The sequence below is a fragment of the Podarcis filfolensis genome (genome assembly GCF_964270895.1).
Source record: "Podarcis filfolensis genome assembly, chromosome: 10".
Lineage (NCBI taxonomy): Eukaryota > Metazoa > Chordata > Lepidosauria > Squamata > Lacertidae > Podarcis > Podarcis filfolensis.
In genome coordinates this window covers 2,887,868-2,901,473 of record NC_139612.1, presented here as the reverse complement: position 1 = coordinate 2,901,473, position 13,606 = coordinate 2,887,868, and the positions used below count along the sequence as shown (strand labels likewise).

Below are 13,606 nucleotides of genomic sequence, written 5' to 3'. Positions count from 1 at the left end.
TTATGAGGTGTCTTGTCTCGTCTGGTTAAAGGAATGGTTGTCTTTAAGGAATCCATATATTTTAGACCTAGAAGGTCATGAAAACAGTTTTGGTTGGCAAGCATATGGCACGTGGTATGGGAAGACAAAAGTACACAGAAGCTTTTTGAAGCATATAATTAGGAAAAACCTATATAGAATATGAGATAAATATAAACAGCTTTTGGAAAACAAAACACCACTTTGGCTCTCACCATTAGAAGCCATAGATGTGAAACAGAAAAATATGACTGAAAATTGGGTGACCTATAGAGATTTACTAAAGGAGGAGGGTGGTGAAATTAAATTAAAAGAGTTTGAAGAGTTACAAGGAAGGTTAACAACTTGGTTTCAGTATCAACATCTGAATGAAGTGTTTAAAATAAAGAAAATCTTCCAATTAAAGAGAAACCTGCTAGAATGCAATGTTAACGTGTTGTCAAAAATGTATAAGATGTTATTAGAATGGGAAACAAAAGACAAACAAGTGAAATCTTCAATGATACATTGGGCAATGGATATTGGTCATAATATTGCAATAGAGGCATGGGAGCAATCATGGAATAATGATATAAAGTTTACAGCCTGTTATAATTTGAGGGGAAATTATGTGAAAATGATGTATAGATGGTACTTAACACCTAATAGGCTAGCAAAAATGTACAAAACTGAATCGAGTACTTGTTGGAAATGTTAAGAAAAAGAAGGTACCTTTTTCCATATGTGGTGGACTTGCAATAAGGCAAAAGTCTACCGGGAAATGAAAGATAATGAATTTTTTAAAATGTTTAAGTTAACCTTTATTAAGAAAACAGAGGCTTTTCTTTTGGGAATAATGGGATTAGAATTACCTAAGCAAAATAAAAAGGTATTTATGTATGGCCACTGCTGATAGAATGTTATATACCGGAAGAACAAGAAATCAAGAAGATAAAGTTTTAAAGAAAGAATGGAACTCATTTATAGCATAAAGTTATTGTAAACAAATTAAGACATTAGCAGGGTTAATGTAAACAATGCAAAGTAATAATAATAAAATAATAACATATACCGTATTGGCCCAAATATAAGCTGCACCTGCAAAAAAACTGCACCTTTAAAATTTGATGGCTCGGGGGAGGCTTGGGAGCTGCAGACAGGAAGGGCGCCATTGCCCCGCACTCCCAGGGTGCTCTCTGGGGGGGGGGAGTCATGCCGCTTTGCCAGCAGCCTTCCCCCCCTTCCCCTTCTCTCCAGTAGCTCAAGGGAGGCTTTGGAGTGGTGGGTGGGCTGCACGCCCTTGCCCCGTGCTCCTGGGCTGCTTTGGGGGGGGGGAGCTGTGCCGCTTTTCTGGCCGTGTAAGGTTGCAAATATAAGCCACACTTTAACTTTTCACGATCAGAATTTGGGGGGGGGGGGAGTGCCGCTTATATTCAGGCCAATACTGTATAACAAATTGGTATAATTTGTATATGAAGTAAATTAAAATATAAAGAAGGAACCACAGAAAGAGTGGGAGGGTAGTCAAAATAAGAGAATGATTGTGATTTATTTTTATTTTTATTTTGTATGTTGTAAAAGCTTATAAATAAATTTATTTTTAAAAGATATTAAGTTAGGATGAAAGTGGGATGTTACGTAAGTTACAATATGCAGCAGGGTAAGGGAAAATAAGGAAACCATGGAGGGTTGGAGGGGAAGCTCACATGTACTAGAAAGAACGGTGAAAATTAAATATGTAGTGAGTGTCTGAAAATTCTAAATAAAATATTAAGAAAGAGAGACCAGTTGCATCACCACAAATTTGTTATGTGCTCAGCAAATCAGGCCAGTTTCCCCAAGTCTATTTTACATCCGCACAGACCAATGAGATCTCAAGAGAAATGAAACCATCAATTGGTATTAACCATCTCAGCTAAATGGAAAATCCATGTAAAAGGCAGCATACCTCTGCCTGCCAGAGGCTATGGAGAAGCAACAAAGGGAGGTCAGCCTTGCTTCATTCACCAGTTTCAGAGCTATCTGAAGTTCGCATTATGGTGGCTCTGGCATTTTCACTAACTGGTGCCACACCCACTTTGCAAAGAGGGTTGGAAGTGGATTTGCACCAGTGCCACAGCCCTGACCTTAAGCTTGGAGATACACCTGCTGAACCCAAGGCCACCACGCATCTGCCTCGGAAATTGGTCTGGGCTTCTAACACTGAGCCTGAGGCTGGTGACCAGGTGTCCACTTCTGGGTTTGTCTGCCCTTCTGCTTGTCTCCTGCCTGAACAGCAGGGCTCTTCTGCCCCCTCCACTCTCCCAGGAAGACGTGCTCTTTACCACTGAATCAGAGCAAACAACAATCTGCAGAAACCCTTATTGACGTTTGTTCCGTTTCAGCGGCAAAGAGTGGGTTTCCTTGGGGGAAGTCAGTGGGACAAGTGGAGGTGTGGGCAAGCCCTGAGTCTGGACTTGGCAGACAAGAACCTGCAGAACTGGAGCCAGAACCCTGAGGAGCACTTTCCCCTGAGCCCAAGGGCCTTCAGCACTGCTGCTCCTGACACATGGGAGTTACTCGGGTGGGAGAAAAGAGAAGTGGTGTCTGTTCCTGTAAGAATCTCCATTCTTCAAACTTAGGAGGGTTGCATTGGAGGCAAATGTTCAAGGGCCTTTTTTGTTGGAGCCAATAGGCACAAGGAGCTGTCCATGGTGCTGCAATGACCTTGCTGCTTTGTGTCCTGTGCCTGCCTGTCTTGTTACAATGCCTAATGGGTACCAACTAACAAAAGATCAGAAAATATTCATTGTACTTGTATATAACATTTTCATTGTACTTGTATATAATTATCACTTATAGCCTCCCAGAAAATATATGTAATGAGTGACATGTAAATCTCATTAATAAATAAACTGACTTTTGAGTAACTGTCCTGAGTTTGCGGGGGGGGGGGTTAAACAGGACTAGACTGAATTCTTAAAGGAAATGAGTGTCCCAAATCACAGTGTGTATAAAGTTCCCTCTAAACACATTATGTTTTATGAATGAAGCTCCTCTGGTCAGTTACAGGGACAAGAGCCAATGGCAGAAAACGAAAAAGGTCTCATACAAATTTCCAGCGGAAGGAAAATCTAGATGTGAGCAATTAAATCACTCTAATACAGAGCACGGTAACCAGCTACTGATTACCTATGCCTCATTTTTCATGCCACACAGGTTTTTAAGGCAGCTCATACATAACATGCTATTATGCTTTGATCCTAGCCACATTCAAGTGATTTGTAGATTACATTTTCATTTGGGCAAGGGAGCCTGATATAACAAATCTAAGGATATAAATAAAAGATTATCAGCTCTGGCTGTGAACTACAAATCAGTTCAAGAGAACACTTCAGCCTGAACTCATTTTAGCCATATTGACATTTATAGGACTAAATCAATTTAAATCTTTCAAAACAAAAACCGGGGGATTGGGTCTTAACGGTGATGCAGGGCTGATGCCAAAAACAGCTGGTCCACATCAAACTCTCCCAGCTCTCCCTATAATGTTTAGGCATGCTCCCCCCATGGCACCACAGCATCCCCTCATGGCTTTTCTTTGCTGCTACATCTGATCCCTAGATGCTGGTGGTGTGAGAGTGCAAATGCACAACAGGGTGAATGACACCATGGCATGGGCAAGTGTGGCTGGACATGACCGAGAAGTGGGGAAGAGCCCACGGCAGGGATGTCATTTGGGCTACATCCCGACATCATATATAATGTTTGGTGCTACTCTAACTGGCGTCTGGGATCAGGCTCAAGACTGGAATTCTGTTGCATCGGTGCAACTTTATGAGCAGCAGCTCAGGATGGTACAACCCACTATACATGTAAATGAAAAGAAGATGTGCAAAGGGCCAGGCAAAGACGACTGCAACACCTCGGCCAGTCCTCCTCCTCCTCAGCCACAGAATAGGCTTCCTCCTTTCCCCACAAAGCCACATGATGTTAAACCGGAGGGGGGGGGGCTGTGGCCCTCCAGATGTGGCTCAACTCCAACTCCTGTCCACCCCAGGCAGCATGGGGGGTGGTCAGGGCTGCTGGGAGTTGTAGTCCCGCAACATTTGGAAGGCCTTGGGTTCCCCATCCCTGCATTAAGCAAAGCACTCACCAGCTCAGCTTCCACATTCATCTGCCACGAAATGACACATTGACGGAGAGCATCCCAGAACATTCCTCAGAGTGCCATAGCCAATCATTTCTACATTCGAGGCAGGCTCCTGATTTTATACCTCTCTAGCTAAGATGGACTTCCCCTACTGCTCTATAATAAGACAGCTCAAAAGGTGCTACATGAAAATCCACTGTCCATCACACATGCCCTCAGCTCTCTCCTCGCCTGCTAGCAGGATTCAACTGCCAAAGATGCTTTAATGCATTAGGCTGTGGACACACAGCCAGAGATCAGGTTGTCTTATACAAGATCAGATGACTTGTCCATCTAGCCCAATACTGTCTACACTGACTGGCAGTGGCTCTCTAGGGTCTCAGGGAGGTCCCACTCATCACTGGTTGTTGTTGTTTAGTCGTTTAGTCGTGTCCGACTCTTCGTGACCCCATGGACCAGAGCACGCCAGGCACTCCTGTCTTCCACTGCCTCCCGCAGTTTGGTCAGACTCATGTTTGTAGCTTCGAAGACACTATCCAACCATCTCGTCCTCTGTCGTCCCCTTCTCCTTGTGCCCTCCATCTTTCCCAACATCAGGGTCTTTTCCAGGGAGTCTTCTCTTCTCATGAGGTGGCCAAAGTATTGGAGCCTCAGCTTCATGATCTGTCCTTCCAGTGAGCACTCAGGGCTGATTTCCTTCAGAATGGAGAGGTTTGATCTTCTTGCAGTCCATGGGACTCTCAAGAGTCTCCTCCAGCACCATAATTCAAAAGCATCAATTCTTCGGCGATCAGCCTTCTTTATGGTCCAGCTCTCACTTCCATGCATCACTACTGGGAAAACCATAGCTTTAACTATACGGACCTTTGTTGGCACATCACTGGTTACCTCGTCCTTTTCACTGGAGATACCAAAGATTGGGACCTACTGCAGACAAAGCATGTGCTCTACCCACTGAGCCATTGTCCCTTCCCAGCTGCAGGGATGCCAGAATGAGAAATCACAGTGATGCCACTCAGCCTGGTCTGATGCTCTCATTCAGACACTGACCAAGCCACTATTTGGCTTTTCCAGCTTCCTTTTTGTGAACATGTCTAATTATCCCATTCAGTCAAGAGAAGCTTGCAAAATGACAACCATCAATATATTCCATTATCTTTAATACACATTTTGAATCCATTTCCAGTTTGCAATGAGGGCAGGATACCACAGGTGCCCTCAACCCTCCTTACGCTGCTGGTTCCTTGGTATGCTCACAGGGGAGACAAATCAGGAATCTTGCTGTCAGGGCCAAAAGATACACAAAGTAGGAAACCCATAATCACATCTCCCGATGTTGCTTTTACCTAAAAGCAGCTAACCAATCTCCCCTGCCAATTCTGCAATCTAAATCTCTTCCCCTCCAAAGGTACTATTAGCCTCATGCCATGCCTGCATTTTTTCTGCTCTGAGGCAAATAGCTTTGGATGGGAGAGGAATCACATCAGCAAAAGACACTGGGCAGAAAAAGGCATCCTGTGACCCTCCAGAAACTCCAGCTCCTTTCAGACGCAGCCAGGATGCCAATGGGCAGATATGATGGAAGCCGTGAGGGACACGGGTGGCACTGTGGTCTAAACCACTGAGCCTCTTGGGCTTGCCAATCAGAAGGTCAGCAGTTTGAATCTGCATGACAGGGTGAGCTCCCATTGCTCTGTCCCAGCTACTGCCAACCTAGCAGTTCGAAAGCATGCCAGCACAAGTAGATAAATAGGTACTGCAGTGGCAGGGAAAGTAAATGGCATTTCCGTGCACTTTGGTTTCTGTCACAGTGTCCTGTTGTGCCAGAAGCCGTTTAGTCATGCTACCCACATGACCCGGAAAGCTGTCTGTGGACAAATGCCGGCTCCCTTGGCCTGAAAAGTGAGATGAAAGCCGCACCCCATAGTCAAGTTTGACTGGACGATTGTCCAGGGGTCCTTTACCTTTACCTTTTGCCTCTATGATGGGAGCTGTGATCCCGCGTCATCTGAAGGGCACAGCTTCCACCTCCCTGGCACAGAGGAAAGGTTAACACTGACTTCCCCAGTGCTGCTGCTCTCCTGCTGGTGTTCTGGGAGGTGGGTTGGCATGGAGACCTTTCGAGAGCCTCAGGAGACCATATTAGTGGGAGCAGCAGCACAGCTCTAATGAACTAGATCAGGGGTCTCCAACCCGTGGCTCCGGAGCCGCATGTGGCTCTTTTACACCTTTGCCGCGGCTCCGGGGCGGATACTAGCGAGAGGAGGAGGCACATTGTGTGCCCCGACACTCCCCACTGTGGCGGGCGCTGTACTGGCTGTGACGTCGCATGGGGGCGGTGTGTGCGTTAGTCACACACCGTCCTGACGTCACCTTCCCGCCCGCCCGCTCCATTGTAAGGGGCATGTACGCTGGTCACTGTTTTGAAGGGGAGTGAAGAACACACACACACACACAAAGGTAGCTTGTTAATTTAACGTTTATTTCTATGAGGAGGAGTAATTCTGAGGGGTCAAACAAAGAAATAATAAAAAAGTGACAAAAAAGTTATTTTTATAATGACGAGTTTTGCGGCTCCCAGTTTTTTTTTCTTCGGAAACGGGTCCAAGTAGCTCTTTTTGTCTTAAAGGTTGCAGACCCCTGAACTAGATGGTCCCACTTTTCTCTCCTTCCTTTGGGTTCATCTGCACTGTTGCCATCTGGTCATAATTGGTATGGACAAGTCATGTTTCATGCCCATAAAGCATAGTTACTATGGACGGAGACCCAAGAAGAGAACAAGGCAAAGGTGGTGTTGCCGCGTGGGGAGATGAGAAACCTGCTGCCCTGAACGCCGGCCATGCTGTACTGGGAAGCTAACGGGAGCCAGAGTCCAACAACATCCAGAGGGCACCAGGTTGCCCATAGCTGGCACCCAGCCCACCAACTGTATTAACCTGCTAGCCTTTCAAGGAGTCCACACATGTAGGTTGGCTACAACATGACTGCAACCTTAAGCGATCATTTGCGTGTGTGGAGTAGCATCCCAAGAGCAACCTCCCAACACTGGCATCCCTGCATCTTACCTGGGCAGGACTGGGATAGCGGACAGGTCAGTGTGGGCACACCAGCAGTGCACGCACACAGTCTAGACCATTCTGCTGCCCTACCCCAAAGTCCCACCCAGGTAAGCAGCGGAGGCACCAGTGTCAGGAGGCAGACCCCACAGCAGCTGGCCCTGCCATATGGGCTGCTACCGCATGTGTGAATGGGGTCACACTCACAAGAGCTAAGAGTTAGCTTTTCCCTATGATAAAGGATTGCACAAAGTCACAGATCGTCTTTTCATCTTAGGCTTCCCACAATAGCATCATATTGCAAGGAACTTTTAGAACTCTTGAAGAAGTAATCAAAATGTCATTCTGTCTATTGGAGTGAAAATTAATAGCCAGACATCTTTTTACACAAAACCAAACTTCCACCCGAGTTTTGTGCCTGATCTGCACTTCATGGACTAATTTGTAGAGTAGAACTTAAGTTATTCAGCGGTTTTGTGCTTCCCTAATTTTGACACAGTTTTCAGCTAAAACAAAAACAACCCTCCAGTATTGAAATATTTATTTATCCGGGCTTCCGGTTTTCGTCGCGAACAGACAGGGAGTGAGGAAAATCTCCGGAGGAGTTTTCCGAGTAATACAGGGGCTTGGGGGTGCCGCAAAGGCACTGCGCCCCCCAAAAATCTCAAGGGGGAGACCCTTGGGGGAGAGATACCCAGCCGTGTGGATGCGGTCAGCTGTTTTTTCGGGGGTTTTTTTTCTTGGAAGATCTCGAGGCAGCAAAACCGCTAGCACAAAAGGGAGAGCAACGACCCTGTATTACGATGCCTCTGACTCCCACTGAAGAATGCGACTGACCTCCAAAACTGTAAGAACGGAACCCTTAGTGTGAGTATTTAATGCTACAAAATTTGAAAATACACTAAGAGAACGTCGGATGTTAGATGATTTAATTTAGGAATTCACCTCGGAAGAGGATTAAAATGGCGCAGGCTACAAAGTCGCAAGGTGGAGGAAGGAAGTATCCCCTCGCCTGACTGAGTGACTGAGTCAATACAAAGTAAACGTTTCGGGATTTATTGTGGGGAATTAAAAGAACTTGAAACATTCCACTGTTATGACACATGCTCTGCTCTTTTCGGGGGAGGCAGACAAAAAAAAAAAAGAGCAAGCAAGGAAACTTCATAGAGCCATTTAAAATGGAGCTTCTTAGAACTGCTTAAAAGGACAGCTGGAAATACGACCCAAAGAAATTAAAGAAATACTCAGAAAAAGAACTTTCTCTAACTTCCCCCAACCTTGGGAATTTATCGACGCTTCTGGGATTTATTCTACGTATGTTTATTTGAACTTTAGTCCAAAGAACCCTAGGACCCCTTGAACTCTGGAACTTTCCGCAGAGGCTGCATTTATGTCCCGCTCATAAACCCCTGGCTTCTTTCCTCTTCCCACTTTCTCCCCTTCCCTCCTTGTTCTCTTATGGTATTTAGGATATTTACATTTTGATTTGAATTAGAAAATTATCTGGTTATTTTGTCCCTCTCTTTTCTCTTTCCTTATTTCTATGTATCTGTTTTCTTCTCTTACCTTATATCTTCCTTTCTCCTTCGCTCCCCATTATAATTAACATAACTAATAATCTATCTTCCCTACCCTTAGCCCTGAGGAAAATTTACCCTGATTCCACCAACCTAAGCAGGACTAGCATTTAAACCAAGACGTCTTTTTAAGTAAATGACATGCTGAATAACTTCAGATTCTGAAAAGTTGGAGACTATTTGATATAATTCACTGAGAACTCCCTGAAATATCTACATCCTTTCTAGGACCATAAAGTGAACTAATAAATTCAAATCTCGAGGTAATAGAAAACAATGAAAGTCTGACGTATTTTCTGTGAAACGGATTAGGCCGACAAGTGGCTGAAGAGTACAGAAACTGAACAATCTTTTCTAGACTGTAAAAAGAGAATATTATTTTTGATTTTTGCCCTCTGTTCTGTCTTTCTCTTTCTTTGTTGTTGAAACAGCTAAACTAACATATTAACACAATTTAAATATATGATAACAAAAGACTATTGGTAAAGCTAATGGGATTGGATAACTCTGAATAAGCCACTGAAAGATCTCTCTTTTCCTTTGGGGAATATAGGTTGGATGGTAATTAAAGAGGATATGTCAATAAGAGTGGCAAAGTGATATAAGAAAATAATATAGGAATATATAAATAAAGGTACTGAAATTACTGAAAGGGTAAAGGAAAGATTGTGAGCCCCCTAGGGGAGAGAGAAAAAAGTAAAGCCAGCCACTGAGAATTAACGCATAAAATGTCGGGGGGGGGGGGGAATGGGAAAAAAGTAGGAGGGACACCAGGAGAGAGAAAGGTATCCCGACAAGAGGAAATTAGAGATTTAGACATTTTATGGCTAAAGATTAAAGAAGAATGGCAACTGAGAGTGTGAACTACCTCTATTGAAAAGCTCAGATTTTGGAGGAGAAGAAACATGGGTGGTTTTTCTGCTCCCAGTCATCACCCAATTGTATTTTTTTAATGTGCTGTATGTGTAATGTGCTTAATGTGTGAATTAGCCCTACTTTGGAAAAATGTTCTAGGGACACAGGAAGATGCCTTATACCAAGTTAGACTTTTGGACTATTTAGGTCTGCACTGAATACACTGTCTGGGGGGATAGTAAGAGACCTTCTGCATGTCAGTGTCAGAGATACACCTGATGTAGGAGGAAGACCAGATTATGGTTCTCCTTCCTCTCCACTGAAGCAACACATTCAGATCTTCTTTTCCTGTTCTGTGCAATAAGCCCACAAAAACAGCATATCTCCCTTCTGGGCTGTGAAGATGGTCATTGCTTTTGTTGTGAATATATGCAGTATCTGTTTGAAAATCTGTTGGCCTATTTGTGACAACTGAAGACTGGTGACCTTCAGGAAGAGAAAAGTAAAAGATATCTCTGGCATCCTCAATTATAGCCTTCAGTCTCTCCCTTAATCATGTTCTGGAGGTTTGTTTGCTTTTTGCAGCAGCAGCGAGGCTTAGAAATGTGCAATAAACAGCATTTTCTGATTGTGAATACTGCAATTCAAGGTTGAAGAAGCTCTTAAAATGAGAAGGTCTCACAACAGAGCAAGTTTGCAATTCTGTGCTATGGTTAAGCACAGTTAACTGTGAAGCTGTTAGCTCTTCAGCAGATTCTTATAAATGACAGAGGGAGAGAGACAGCACTGAAGCACCAATGAAAAGGGTTGAAGGTATAACAGTTCTCAAATCTTAGGCAGCATCGTCTCCCCAAGCCCCTGGCATGAAGATCTGCGTTAAAAAGGCTTTACTCAGAGGGCAGGCCCACACCACACATTTAAAGCTCCTTCTATGCACATTTACAACATTCGGCTTCCCCCAAGGGCTCCTGGGAAACTGCAGTTGGTTAAGGGCCCTGGGGTGTGAAACTCTGCAGAGGGAAAGTACAGTTCCCAGAATTCTCCGGAAGAAGTCTTGCGTGTTGTGTGTGCTTTAAATGTATGACATGCATCTGCCCTGCAGTTGTTGCCCTTGTTTTTATTTTAGTTTATTTCATAAAAATTTTATACCACGTGACTGTAAGAAAAAACCTCAAAGCAGTGTGAGGCTGCCTTCTCCAGAGAGCAACTACAGCTAGTTGTGTTGGGGCTCCAGGCTTATGGCATCTCCCCACTTGCCACTGGAACGTTTAAGACACGATGCCTTACACTTATTTATTTGCCAAGGGTGAAGAATAAGCATGTTTTGGAGAACAGGTGCGGCTCTAATCTTCTGCTAGCGAAGCTGGTTCTGTTCTTTGGTTTTTAGACTCCACCTGAGGACCTGGCTGCTTCAGTGGTTTCACCACTAGAATTGTTGAGAGACAAAGGGAGCCAGCATGGTACCCTTCAGATGCTGCTGGAATACAACTCCCATCAGCCCCAGGCAATAGGGGGAGGGTGGGAATTGTAGTCCCGCATCTGGGTGGCACAACAGTGATCAGCCCTCAGTTAGAACTGCTATTACCTAAACCACCTGGAAAAGTAGCCTGGAATGACAGCAAATAAAATAAATGTGTCCACCACAGACAGACTGATCTGAAAGCATTACTACTTTTAAAAATCCCATACTTTTCAGGGGCACCATGTTCTCATTAGAGCTGCCTTTTTTCTGCAGGCTTTACTTCTGCAGGATTTACTTCTGTAAATCTGTGACTGTCCCTGGAAAATAGGGGCACTTGGAGGGTCAACAACAACAACAAATAATTTAAACCCCACCCATCTGACTAAACATCAGGAAGAACTTTCTGACAGTAAAAGCTGTTTGACAGTGGAACAGATTCGCTTGGGAGGTTGTGGACTCTCCTTCCTTGGAGGTTTTCAAGCAGAGGATGGGTGGCCATCTGTCAGGGATGCTTTAGCAGATTCCTGCATTCCAGGGGGTTGGGCTAGATGACCCTTGGGGTCCCTTCCAACTCTAAGATTCTATGGTTCTTTGATTTTTAATGGTTCAAAGCTAAATTTCTGGTATGCCGTTTAATCCCTCCCTCAAAATACAGAGAGGGAAGATACAGCCATCATGACTAGTAGCAACCAATAGCTTTATTTTCCGTGAATTTATGTAATCTCCTTTCAAAGCCATCCAAGTTGGTAATCATTACACAAAGATGTTAAATCTTTCCAGAACTGGCAAAAGCAGCCTAAGGAGAAGTGTGAGCAGGAGCTCCTCCTTCCTGACCCAGAGTTTACCATGTTAGCCTGGGGTGCACAATGGGGCCATACTGCCTGCAGCACCCACAAGGCTCACATCACCAGCATGATGAAAGAAGGAAACCTACACTGTTGTGCAGCTGGAGCATTCAGCAGTTCAGTCTGCATCTGAAATGAGCTTTGCAGGGCTGTCATATTTGAGAAAGTGAAATGAATTAACAAGCTCAGAAAGCAGTCAAAAGACTGCTCATTTGCTATTAATTCTCTGCTGCCAGGGTAGATTCCTTCCTTTTCTTTACTCTCATTGGTTTTAAAAATGCAGAAATATTATATAAACCATCCATTTTCAGCCCTTTCCCAACCTCCCTTTTTATTATTTCACTTTAATCTTACCGGCAGTGACAGCCTAGGTGACAACAGCCAATGCAGAGTGACAGGGACTTTCTTAAGATGAAAACAAAAGAGCAGGGCTTGGTTCCAACCATGGAACTTGGCGGTTTCTCCTGAGGGCTCACACACACACACACACACACACACACACACACACACAGGATCCATCATCTCCACAAAAGAGAAACATCACTAAGTCCTAGGATTCCGGGGGGGGGGGGGGCACCTGCAGCTCTGGTCCTGCTTCTGCATTTCCATTGGCATCTGGTTGGTGAGACCAGGATGCTCTCCTGGCTGGGCCTTTGGCGTGATTCATCTTGCGCTCTTCTTGTCATCCTTTGCTCTTACTGCTTATACACTTTAAACCTCCCAATTCCCATTAAGGACTGTATGTAAAATATGTCACCTATTGAGACAGAAGGCATTGTGAGTGACACCATTGCAATCTGTGCTTAGAAAGGAAGAGGACTTGGTGCAACAAGACAAAAAACAAGCCAGCAAGTAAGTCTACATAAGTCAGTCTAGCTGGCCATGCACAACCATGTAAGAACAAAATGCCGGTGGGGCTGGGGGCTCATTTTCAGTTTAAATGAGCTTCCCTTTCAGGTCTCCTGGAACAGCATCTTGCTCACCATGGGTGAGCAGGCAATGAACTCATCATGATGTCACTCCAACCAAAGGTTGGTTAAAGGCAGATCACGACCCTTGTTCCACCCATCTAGCTCCGAATCATCAACCCTGCCTGGCAAGAGTCCTCTGCAGTTTCCAACTGGAGCCTCTCTCTGCCCAACTTGGAGAGGGGGGAACTGAAGCTGCCCTGTGACCTTTTGCATAACCCTTCCTGGATAACTACACAGCAGGGACAGGGAACCTTGTTCAAACCAAGAACTTCTTCCTATATAGGCAACGTTCTGGGGGCCACATGGCAGCAGCAAATGTAATTTTGTACAGTGGTCCAATTTCTACTTACACTCCTTTCTGTTAGAAGCAACCAAGAAGGGCATGAAGTGGGACTGCTGAGAGGCGTGGCCTAGCCAGAGGGGCGGGGCTGAGGATGGGTGTGGCCTGGGGGAATCCCAAGGGCCACATAGAGAGAGAGAGGCATCTCGGCCCCTCTAGGCATTTGGTAAATCAAACACTCACATTCAGAGGCAGTACACTTTTCTACCACCTTCTCAACATGCAGCAACCAGAGATAAAAGGAGGCATCATAGGCAGTGGGATGCATCTCACAGGCAGTAAAATGGGAAAGACGTTTCATACACCAGAGGAATCACGCAGACGCCACCAACCTATTACAGCCCCCTGGCATTCTTATCAACTTCCTTGTC

At 44.8% G+C, this 13,606-nt stretch overlaps 1 protein-coding gene across 1 annotated transcript in view; it reads right to left on the bottom strand.

Annotated features, from left to right (window-relative positions):
- Positions 1-13,606, bottom strand: part of ELAPOR2 (endosome-lysosome associated apoptosis and autophagy regulator family member 2) — an 80,337-nt gene that overhangs the window by 49,490 nt on the left and 17,241 nt on the right. The gene's annotated exons all lie outside the window — the stretch shown is intronic.